The sequence below is a fragment of the Lepus europaeus genome, chromosome 6 (assembly GCF_033115175.1).
Source record: "Lepus europaeus isolate LE1 chromosome 6, mLepTim1.pri, whole genome shotgun sequence".
NCBI lineage: Eukaryota > Metazoa > Chordata > Mammalia > Lagomorpha > Leporidae > Lepus > Lepus europaeus.
In genome coordinates, this window is record NC_084832.1 from 55914173 (window position 1) to 55925059 (window position 10887).

The window sequence follows — 10887 nt, forward strand, 5'->3', positions numbered from 1 at the left end:
TGGATCGGCACAGCTCTGGCCATTGTGGCCATCTGGGGAGTGAACCAGCAGATGGAAGACCTCTGTCTTTCTCTGTCTGCCTCTCTGTAACTCAAATAAACAAATACACAAAATAAATCTTAAAAAAAACCAAACTCTTGAGAGAAACAAACCCATAGGGTGTGCATGTGTGTGTGTAAAGGATGTGAAGAAATTGGGATGAGTATTCTTGGTGGGAATTTAAAATGGTGCAGACTGCATAAAACTTTGTATATGAATGTTCATAGGTACCTGTAGTAGCCTCAGACGGATGCCTAGAATAGAAAACAAAACAAGATAGTAGAACCTGGCCTCTCCCTTCACTGATGTTCCTGAGAGTACTCTTCCATAAAACTCCTGGACAAGAACATCTGTTTCAAGAGCAACCCAAGCTGTGAAAGAGTAGGAATTAGGATACTCTTGGGAAAAAGGACATCCATGAAGTTGGACTTGTGTGTGCCCTGTGCCACACTTTTTCTATTAGACACAGACTCCCAAGAAAACATTGCATATACACCTGGAAGTATGTACGAAGATGTTTGTAGAGGAGTTGCTCCCAGTGGGAGACCATTACAATCAACCAAATGTTTGTCCACAGTAGACTGGATAACTAAATGAATTGTGATATATTGTCAACCCTCCAAACATACAGGTTCAGCCAAATGAAGACTGAAAATATCAGAAAAATATTTTTGCCTGTACTGAATATATACAGAATTTTTTCCATGTCATGATTCCCTAAGCAATATAGTATGACAGCTATCTAGCACTTACATTGTATTAGATATTTATAAGTAGTCTAGAGATTAGATTTAAGTATATGATGGGCATATGAGGTTATATGCAACATTAGGCCATTGTGGATTTGTGCATCCATTGGAACTGGTATCCATGGGGGTCCTGGAAGTAATTCCACTGGATAGCAAGAGATGAATATCTATATTCATCTATTGGAATTTGATTAAAACCATGAAAAAGAAGTACAACTGCATGCATCAACATAGATTGTATAAAACATAGTCTCAATAAAGTCACAAAAGGATGCAAAAGAGTGACCTCATTTAGTTAAGTTTCTGAAGCAGACAAAACTTAGGGTAGGTCTTTAGCCTAGCAGTTAAGATATTCATGTCTCAAATGAGAGTATCTGGTTTGATACCCAGCTCTGGAATCAGCTCATGACTCCAGCTTCCTACTAATACAGATTCTGAGAGGTAGCAATGATGGCTCATGTAGTTGGGTTCCTGCCACGAAGTGGAAGACCTGGATTGAATTCCTGGATCCCAGCAATCGTGTGCTTTTTGGGGGAGTGAGCCAGCAGAAGCTGGAAGCTCCTTGTGTCTCTCTGCCTCTCAAAAATACATTCTATTAAATGTAACTATGAATACATATGAATGCAAAAGTGTCAGAGAATGACAACATGCAGGATAGTGAATTACCTAGAGCAGTAGGGGAGGGGAGGCAGGCTACCATACAGGCTTCTGCGATCCTAGTAACACTCGATTTATGAGTTGTGTTCTCCTGGGTGTTTATTTTTTCTTCAAATTATACATATTCTTTATTATTTTTTTTGCTATGTCATTTTATTTTTCTACACATAAGGAAATAACCAATTGACCAGGCTGTGTTCACTGATCAACAAGGAAATGAGGTTAGAAGGCAAACTTTTCATTTCCTCCCAAATGTATACTGTACAAGTATCACGGAAACTCCCTAACACATGCAACACTGGTTTGCAACACAGAGCCCAAGTAAGAAGGATGAGCATGAAAGCTTCACAGGGTTCAGACTGGGAACAGTGCTCCAGGAAAGCTTCCATCTACCCAAGTAGCTTCTTGCCACCTCCAACTTCCTCTATCCCAAGATGGCTAATCCATATGCAGAAAACCAGGCAGTTCCAAATACACTGGCCCATCTGAGTTTCACAAGACATTTCTACAAGGTAGGCCCTGCTCAAATTTTGCACAGGAAGTTCCCATTGCTGCCAAAGAACCCCCAACCCCTCTGCACTACTTTGCTGCTTAAGTTCTGGTCACCTGCTCCCTCTGCCTTCTCATCACTTAACAACTGACTGTCATTTCTCTGGTACCCATGCAGTCACAAGTAGGGGACACTGGTAGCTCTCTCTGCTGACCCAAGGCTGTAGCATCAGGCACAGAGCCCTCCTTCTCCGGGCCCTGGATTCCTTGATTCCTTCCTTTTTTCTCCTTGGTATCCCTGTTCGAGGCATGTTTGCTTTCAAAACTGTACTCTTGACCTTTCGATGAGGCTTCATCTCCTGGCACCAGCAAAGACCGTGACACAGAGTGGCCTGCGACGAGTGGCTTCCCTGCATCTGAGCCCTGGAGCCGCTGCAGTGAACGGGCAAGCCCAGCGTTCTTAAGGATTTTTTTTTTTAATTTTTTTTTTTTGATCCTGTTACAACTTCTGTTCCAATGAGCGTGCAAATTTGCTTTTTTATTTTTTTTATTTTTATTTTTGACAGGCAGAGTGGACAGTGAGAGAGAGAGACAGAGAGAAAGGTCTTCCTTTGCCGTTGGTTCACCCTCCAATGGCCGCCGCGGTAGGCGCGCTGCGGCCGGCGCACCGCACTGTTCCGATGGCAGGAGCCAGGTGCTTCTCCTGGTCTCCCATGGGGTGCAGAGCCCAAGGACTTGGGCCATCCTCCACTGCCTTCCCGGGCCATAGCAGAGAGCTGGCCTGGAAGAGGGGCAACCGGGACAGGATCGGTGTCCCCACCGGGACTAGAACCCGGTGTGCCGGCGCCGCAAGGCAGAGGATTAGCCTAGTGAGCCCCGGCGCCGGCCTCAAATTTGCTTTTTTTTTTTTTTTTTTTTTTTTAAATCTTTTTTTTTTTTTTTTTTTTTTTTTTTGACAGGCAGAGTGGACAGTGAGAGAGAGAGACAGAGAGAAAGGTCTTCCTTTTTGCCGTTGGTTCACCCTCCAATGGCCGCCGCGGTAGCGCGCTGCGGCCGGCGCACCGCGCTGTTCCGATGGCAGGAGCCAGGTGCTTCTCCTGGTCTCCCATGGGGTGCAGGACCCAAGGACCTGGGCCATCCTCCACTGCACTCCCTAGCCACAGCAGAGAGCTGGTCAAATTTGCTTTTTAAAACCTTCAGATCACATCGGTGCTTACATCAAAGCCTCAGCCAATCTGGGGAGTGATTAGGTCTCTGCAAATTCCTTATGTGGGATCTGCTCCGTGGCTTCCCAGTCAGGGTTCTGGGTGGGGCCCCAGGTGCCTCTATTTGCCTCCAAATTTTCTGGAATCGGATTGCTTTTTTCTGTCCTTTTGTTATGGGCTAGCTTAGGGCCTAAATTAATTTTCCAGGCCCTTGCCTTTTACTTGGAGAAGAATTATAAATACAGGTCCAAACACGGCATGCAGTGTGATAAACTTTATTTACAAAGTGACAAAAATACACAAGCCCATTAGGGCTTTATTAAGGGAGAATGGCGCCATGGAAAGGGGACTGTCACACCCCGCTGTGCTGGTCCTGAGTCCACGTTGAGAAAGAACGCACATCACCTGCTCTTCCTAGTAGTTTATGCCTTAGAAAAACGGAAGTCTTTACGTGGTACCACCCCCACGTCCCAGGTAAGAGGAGGTACTTCCTGGGGGGGGTCCCCTGATTGACAGATAAACATAGCAACAGCGAAGGAGGTGAGGCTTCCCCCTCATGGATTTAAAATTATCTAAGCTGTCCGAAGTCAGTTTCAGGGTGCTGGGGGAGAAAACCAATGGCAGAAGCCATGCGTGGAAGCGAGATGGGTTTTGAAGAGCCTGCCTCGGGCTGAATCACAAGGCACCCAGCCTCTTTCTGTCTGCCAGGCCGCCGGGCGAGGGTGCCCGGCGTGGAGCCGCTCTGTGCACCGCCCCTGGAATCTAACCCCTAGCACAGCAGCTGCCCACAAGCATGCCGAACGCTACACAGATGGGGGAATACACCATGAGCAAGGAGACCTGTGGGCCCAAGGGAGCTGAACTCACCTCCCCTGCGCCTTGACAAGGGAAGGCGACACAGGGGCCGCCCGAACGCCACGGCAGGACGCCCGAGGGCCTGCGGAGGAGCTGCTGCCTCTCCGGCTCCTGCAGCTCCCGCCCCTCAGGCTCCCAGTCGGAGTCGGGGTCTGGCTCGGGGCCCACTGGGGCCCTGCCCACATCCCCGGGGTCGCGAACCCACAGCGAGAGAAGGCAGCGCGGACATGCCGGCCCAGCAACGGGCTCAAGATAGCCGTCCTGTCGACGCACACCAAGCTTCTGCGAGCAGCCCGGGACGTGGCAGCACCGGTACACATACTTTTATATGCTCTTTTATCTCTATACTATTTCAAATGGATGCTGCGCCAGAGGGCTTCAAAAAGTTCATGGAAAAATGTGTGTCAGATTTGGATTTCATTTTCCGCGAACGTTTTGAAGTACTCTTGTAAATAAAATTTCCATTATGAAATACAATATATCATTGAAGAGCATGCTTTGTTCGAGGAATTTTGGGTGTACTAATTGGGTGGTTTCTGAAATTTTGCAAAAGTAAAAAAGAGCTTTGAGGAGAAATACTGTTCAAGCACAACTGAAAATGGTTTATTAAAAAAAAAAAAGAAAACTTTTATTTCCTGGATTGCCTCCTGGGAAAAGGACACATTATTTAACTGTTCTGTCTCTTAAAGTTGGAGTGGGCAGGGGTGAGGCGGAGACTGCTGGCTGCTGGCAGTCAGTCAAAAACAAGCTATAGGCATCTTTTTAGCAAAGCGGTTAATACGCCCACCTCCCATATCAGAGTGCATGGGTTTGCGACCCTCCGCTACTGATTCTACTTCCTGCTAATGCACACCGTGGGAGGCCACAGTTGATGGCTTAGACGCCAGGACCCCTGCCACCCATGTGTGGACGCGGATGGAATTCCAGACTTCTGGCTTTGGCTTGGCCCAGCCCTGGTTGTTGCAGGTCTTTGGTGAGTGAGCCAGTAGGAAGATCTTTCTCTATCTGCCTTTCAATAAAATGAAAATTGAAAGTTTGTAGAGAAAGAGCAGCTTTGCAATGATGAATCTTTGCTTGTTTTGAGCCTCTCAGTCCTTATTCCTCCGTCTGGACTCCCACCCCAACTCCTGACATAGAGGCTCAGCTTTGCAAATCCCAGACCCCAACTCCAACCGTGTGGTTCTAACACAGAGGTACCTGCTATCCTGCACAGGCACTGCATTGGAGGAGGAGGTCTCAGGGGAAGGAGGGAAGGAGATGGAGGGCGAGGCTCAAAGCCAGAGCCTTCATCAAGAACAAATAAATACCTCTGACCTGGGGGTAGGAGAGGCACAAAGCTGAGGGGTGGCCAGTGTGGGAGGAAGCCTATGGGCTCAGAGGCTGGCTTGTGAGACCCAGGGGCTGAGGGGCCTGCACTCTGGATGGGCTAAGGGGGCCATCGTGGCAGGTTGCCCTTGACAGTGGCACCCTGCACCCCACAGCCAGGCTGGACTGTCCCTGGAGCTGCAGGGTGGGCTGGCCACCCTGGGGGCTGCCTTCTCCAGGTGTTCCCTGGTTCAGTCCAGAGAAGTGCTTATGTGCAGCCCAGAGACAGAAGCAGACTTTGGAAAGAGACCACAGAAGCCCAGGCACCCTGTCCAGAAACACCAACCTCTGTGCTTAGGCTGCAATGTTTCTTTGAGCCTCCAGGTGGTACAGCAGCACAGTCTACCGCTCTCCTAAAGCCTGATTCACACTTGTGAAAACCTTCCCAGGGCTTGATAAGCCTGCCCGCCTGCCTGCCTGCCTGCCTGCTTGAACCCTGGCTCACTTTCTTACCTTCTGGCTCCTCCCCTAGCTTCACCTTTCTTGCAGGTTCTTCCGCTTCCCTCCCTAGCCAGAATCTGGGTGGTTTTCTCAATTCTTTGGTTGCTGCAAACAAAAAGCCGCTTCTGCTCAGGTGCAACCTCCTTTTCAGATCAGCACTGCTCTCCTGTGGTGGTAGGGTGTGTGTGTTGGGGGAATGGTGCTGGCCTCATGGGCACCACCTGGCCCTGGGCCAGGCTTACAGCACAGGTGAGTTCACAGGGGCTCCCAGGATGGCCACATCCTGCTCAGGTGAGCCGTCACTACCAGCATGCCTCCCCTGTTGAGAACACCTGCTTCCTATTTTACCCATTCCCACCTGCTTCCCCTTCACACACATCCATAGCCACCCCTCAGTAGCCTTTTTGAAATTTTCATTGGGTCCAGCATTACCATCCCATTATGCCTGCACCATTAAGATTAAGAGTACTCGAGTAGTATTAATCTGACTCCAGAATTCACTCTCCATTCAACATGTCACTTTATCCTCGAGGTCTTCCCTAACACCTGGGACCCACTAGCAGGAACCTTCCTTTACTCAGTGTCCCTTGGACACTGCTGCCTGATTTTCCTTCCTGGCCTGTCTACCACCTGACATTCAAAGATCTTTGTTATTGCTTCACCCTCAAGAGAGTAAAGTCCGTGAGAGCTGGGATTTTGCTAGTATTGGTCTCTGCCATGGGGCCATGTCTGGCAGTTAGGAGATACTCAGCAACTATTTGTTGGATGGACAGAGGGACGGATGGATGGCTAGGAGAGTCGTACCCCTCCCCACCAGGCCAGTGGGAAAAACAGTCCTGAGAGTTTGATGTGTAGGGCCTGGCTGCAGTTACCTGTAGGACTGGGAGCCAGTCTCCTGACTGTCAGCATGTCCTGTCCCTCCTGTAAGGTGAGTAAGCTGGACAGTGTGGTGGGAAGTTCCTTCCTGTCCTGACAGTTTTGGTTTTGTGATATGCTTCAGAAAGGGGCCAAGGGCGTATCCAGGTGACAGACAGCATGTGTTTGCAGCAGGGCACTGTCGAAGTAATAACCTTGCATTGGAAGATAAGTTTATGTGTGTGGATAACAGAACTGCTTCAAAATATTTCACTCTTTAAAAATTGTTTCCCTAAGAAAATCTCCAATATATTGATCTTTGTCTATGTTTCCGTGTTGACCTCTGGTTCCATGTACTAATGATTTTAATTTTTCTCAAGAGTTTTGTGGGTTTTTTTGTTTTTGTTTTTTTTTTGCTTTATTTGAACTCTTAGGCTATGCCTCCTCAGTAGGAACATCCTTTTGCGAAGGCTGTCATGTTCTTGGTGTGCTTCTGACATGGTAAAAGGTTTAAACATAAAATTATAATAATAAAAACCCTTACCTTTGAAAAAGAGTCCTCACTATGCCATGGTTTTTCTCTATTTGGTTGTCGTTGTTTTATGGGATTGATACATGTCTTCTATGTAGAAGCATTAAAGTAATTTTTGAATGATGGTCAGTAACATGCTAGAGAAAAAAAAATCCATGAAGTACTTCCTGAAAATGATTCTACCTTTCTTATTCAAGGAAGGAAATCTTTGCTCCTTCTAAATGAGACGGAGGGGAAAAGGCAGTGCCTCTCCATTGTAACTAGCGGGTTCTCCAAGCACCCCCCGTTTCAAATGTTTACTCTCTTTGTAATCAGAACAAAACAAAACTTGAAACCAGCAGCAGGCAGAATAAAAGGCTCCTAAACATGCCCAGGTCCTGGTCCCTGGAGCTGAAAATATGTTGTTACTTTACGTAGCATAAAGGACTTTTCAGAAGTGATAAAGTTGATAAAGTTAAGGACCTTGAGAGAGGAAAGTATCTGAGATCATCCAGGCACACCCAATCTAATCTCCTTAAACTGGAAGAACCTGCCCCAGCTCTGACCAGAGGAAGATGTAATCACAGAGCAGGTCAGAGAATGGTGACTTCGTTGGCTTTGAAAATGGAGGAAGAGAGCTAAGAGCCCCTTGGAGTACAGGAAACTTCTAGAAACTGGAAAAGGCAAGGAAATGGATTCTCCCAGAATGGGAGGGAGCCCTGAGGACACTTTCATTTTAGCCCAATGAGACCCATGTCTGACCTCCATTAATCATAAATGTAACGTAATAAAATTTATGAGAGTTAAGGCACTGTTTGTGCTAATTTGTTATAACAGTAAAAGCAGCTCACTAGCCTAATCCTCCACCTGCGGCGCCGGCACCCCGGGTTCTAGTCCTGGTTGGGTGCCAGTTCTGTCCTGGTTGCCCCTCTTCCAGTCCAGCTCTCTGCTGTGACCCGGGAGGGCAGTGGAGGATGGCCCAAGTGCTTGGGCCCTGCACCCGCATGGGAGACCAGGAGGAAGCACCTGGCTCCTGACTTCAGATCGGCATAGCGCGCTGGCCATGGCAGCCATTTGGGGGGTGAACCAATGGAAGGAAGACCTTTCTCTCTGTCTCTCTCTCTCTCACTGTCTAACTCTGCCTGTCAAAAAAAAAATAAATAAATAAAAAAGGAAACAGATACATTGAGTTCTTGTATGAGTGGATACTTTGAGTTCCCCTTTAGTAGGAGCACAGAGGCCAGACCAGAGTTTAGAGCAGCACCATCCAATATTGCACCCACCAGCTGCGTGTGGCTGCTTATCCCTTGAAACGTGGCTGTTCCAAACTGAGATGTGCTGTTCAGTACAGAGTTCACATATTATAAAGATGTGGTGTGAGAAAAGTAAAATATCTCACTAATTTAAAAACTATTCCTATTGATTACATATCAGTGATATTGAGAGTGATTGGCTTAAATGATGCACATTATTAAAATATGTTTCACATGTTTTAAAAACATTTTTTAATGTGACTATTAGAAAATGGAAAACACACGTGTGTCATGCACTTTCAGTCTGCATGATACTTCTTTTGGAAGCCTCCCTGAAGGTTAAGAGGTTGTCATTTCAACAGCGGGCCATTCTGCAACCAAGTGGTGAGCAGGGAGAACATTCAGGTATGGGTTTCCAAAACGAAGGGTCAGGTTGTCTTGCATCTTCCTGAACTGGACCATAAGGGAAGATGGCACTGACCTTTATATACTGAGCACCTAGCAGAGTGGTTGGCTCAAGCTCTCAGAATTGCAGAGCGTGCAGTTGCTGTTGCTGACCATAGATGGTGCTTTTTTTTTTTTTTTGACAGGCAGAGTGGACAGTAGAGGGAGACAGAGAGAAAGGTCTTCCTTTTGCCATTGGTTCACCCTCCAATGGCCGCCGTGGTAGGCGCGCTGTGGCTGGCGCACCGCACTGTTCCGATGGCAGGAGCCAGGTGCTTATCCTGGTCTCCCATGGGGTGCAGGGCCCAAACACTTTGGCCATCCTCCACTGCACTCCCTGGCCACAGCAGAGAGCTGGCCTGGAAGAGGGGCAACCGGGACAGGATCGGTGCCCCGACCGGGACTAGAACCAGGTGTGCCGGCGCCGCAAGGTGGAGGATTAGCCTACTGAGCCACGGCGCCGGCCCAATAGATGGTGCTTTGACAAGCCCTGAGATGTAAGTGCACCCTTGTGTTGAGCAATGGCCCTGAAGAAACTTGAAACTGGCCTGACAGAAAGCAAGGTGCAACAACTGGGCCTTTCACCTGTTGGCTAGTGTTTGTTACTTATCATACCCATCCTGGACAGGGTCATTTACCATTTCCAGGAAAGAAAGATGCCAAGAGGCAGCATCTGATGTCTGTGCCCAAATACCAAGAAGCATTCTGTGTAGTGATTTCTATTTGGCCCCTTTCTTATCTCTGTGACACTTTCTCACCCATACAGAGAAGCACAGCTTGAGCTCAGAGATAGGAGACAAATTTTTCATTTGAAATTCTGGTTTGCCAGTGATTTGCTCCAAAAACTATTTTGCTTCCCTGTAGTTTCCTTCATCATGCCTGCTGTAAAAGGCAAATGTTTATTATGTTTCTCTGTACTGGGCTCTGTGTGGATTAATTAGGGTTTATACTTAAAAATATATGTATATATTTAATAGCAGGAATAATTTGCTTTAGTAACAAATTATCCTGGCACAGGATTTGGGAAACTTATAGTTGTTTCACTGGACCTTGATCTTGACATTTGTGGATTCCGTTATGGTTAAACTGTTTTATAGGTCCAAAATATCATATTTGAAAGCACTCACCCATGGTTATACGTAGCTAAATGTTGCTGGTTTCTCTCCCCTACTCACCCCCTGTGTGACGTCATTTGCTTAACTCAAGTGAACTTTGTGCCATTAAAAATGGGGAAATACAATTTATTTTAATGTCATTTGAGTCCATCTTGAGGTATTGTGGACGGAAATATCCTGGTTACTTGGTTGTGATGATTCATGTAGCAGAGTGGTCTGGGGAATCAACTTTATCTTGTCCTCATCTTTATTTTTGTTTTCTATATGGAAACTAATCATTTGAGGTTAGCAACATGGATTTGAGCTCCAGTTATTCCATAAAATGTTTTCTATGTTTCTCTGGTTTAGACCAAAAGTCTCCAAATCTAGGCTGTGTTCCAAGAACAAACCTGCTCATGAGCCCTCAGAAGATGGCTGGTCTGTTAGAAATTACAGCAAGCCCCTTCCTAGGTTGGTTAGGCTGAGAACTCATTGCACCTTGGTCAAAAGAGAGGGTGTTAGAATTTAATCCCAAGAGCAAGAAGAATTAGTCATGAAAACATTGTCCGTGGAGACAGTTGCCTGGGAAACAGGCTGAGATCATTCGTTTGTCTGGATCCCATGCTGGGGCATGGTATGGGTGGCTACTGAGGAAAACTCTGATGGCCTGGTTATTTAAGACACTTTGTGTTCGTAGTCATAGTCCTTTCTCACAGTGCTGCCCTATGACTGGTCAGTTAAATATTCATGCAAATACACACACATACACAGAGTTATATTTTTCCTGATGCTTCAAGAAAGTGTGGAAGTTAGGACAACTGATATGGTTTGAGAGTAACTGACCATCTTATCACTGAAAGTGTCATAGTTGAATATTATATCTGCCAAAAAGCAAGCTAAAAATGAAGGGATCAAGGCATTAAACATCTG

At 46.7% G+C, this 10887-nt stretch overlaps 1 pseudogene; it reads right to left on the reverse strand.

Moving 5' to 3' along the window:
- Positions 1 to 2075: 2075 nt before the first annotated feature.
- Positions 2076 to 4314, reverse strand: LOC133762085 (neugrin-like; annotated as a pseudogene).
- Between the last annotated feature and the right edge of the window lie 6573 nt (positions 4315 to 10887).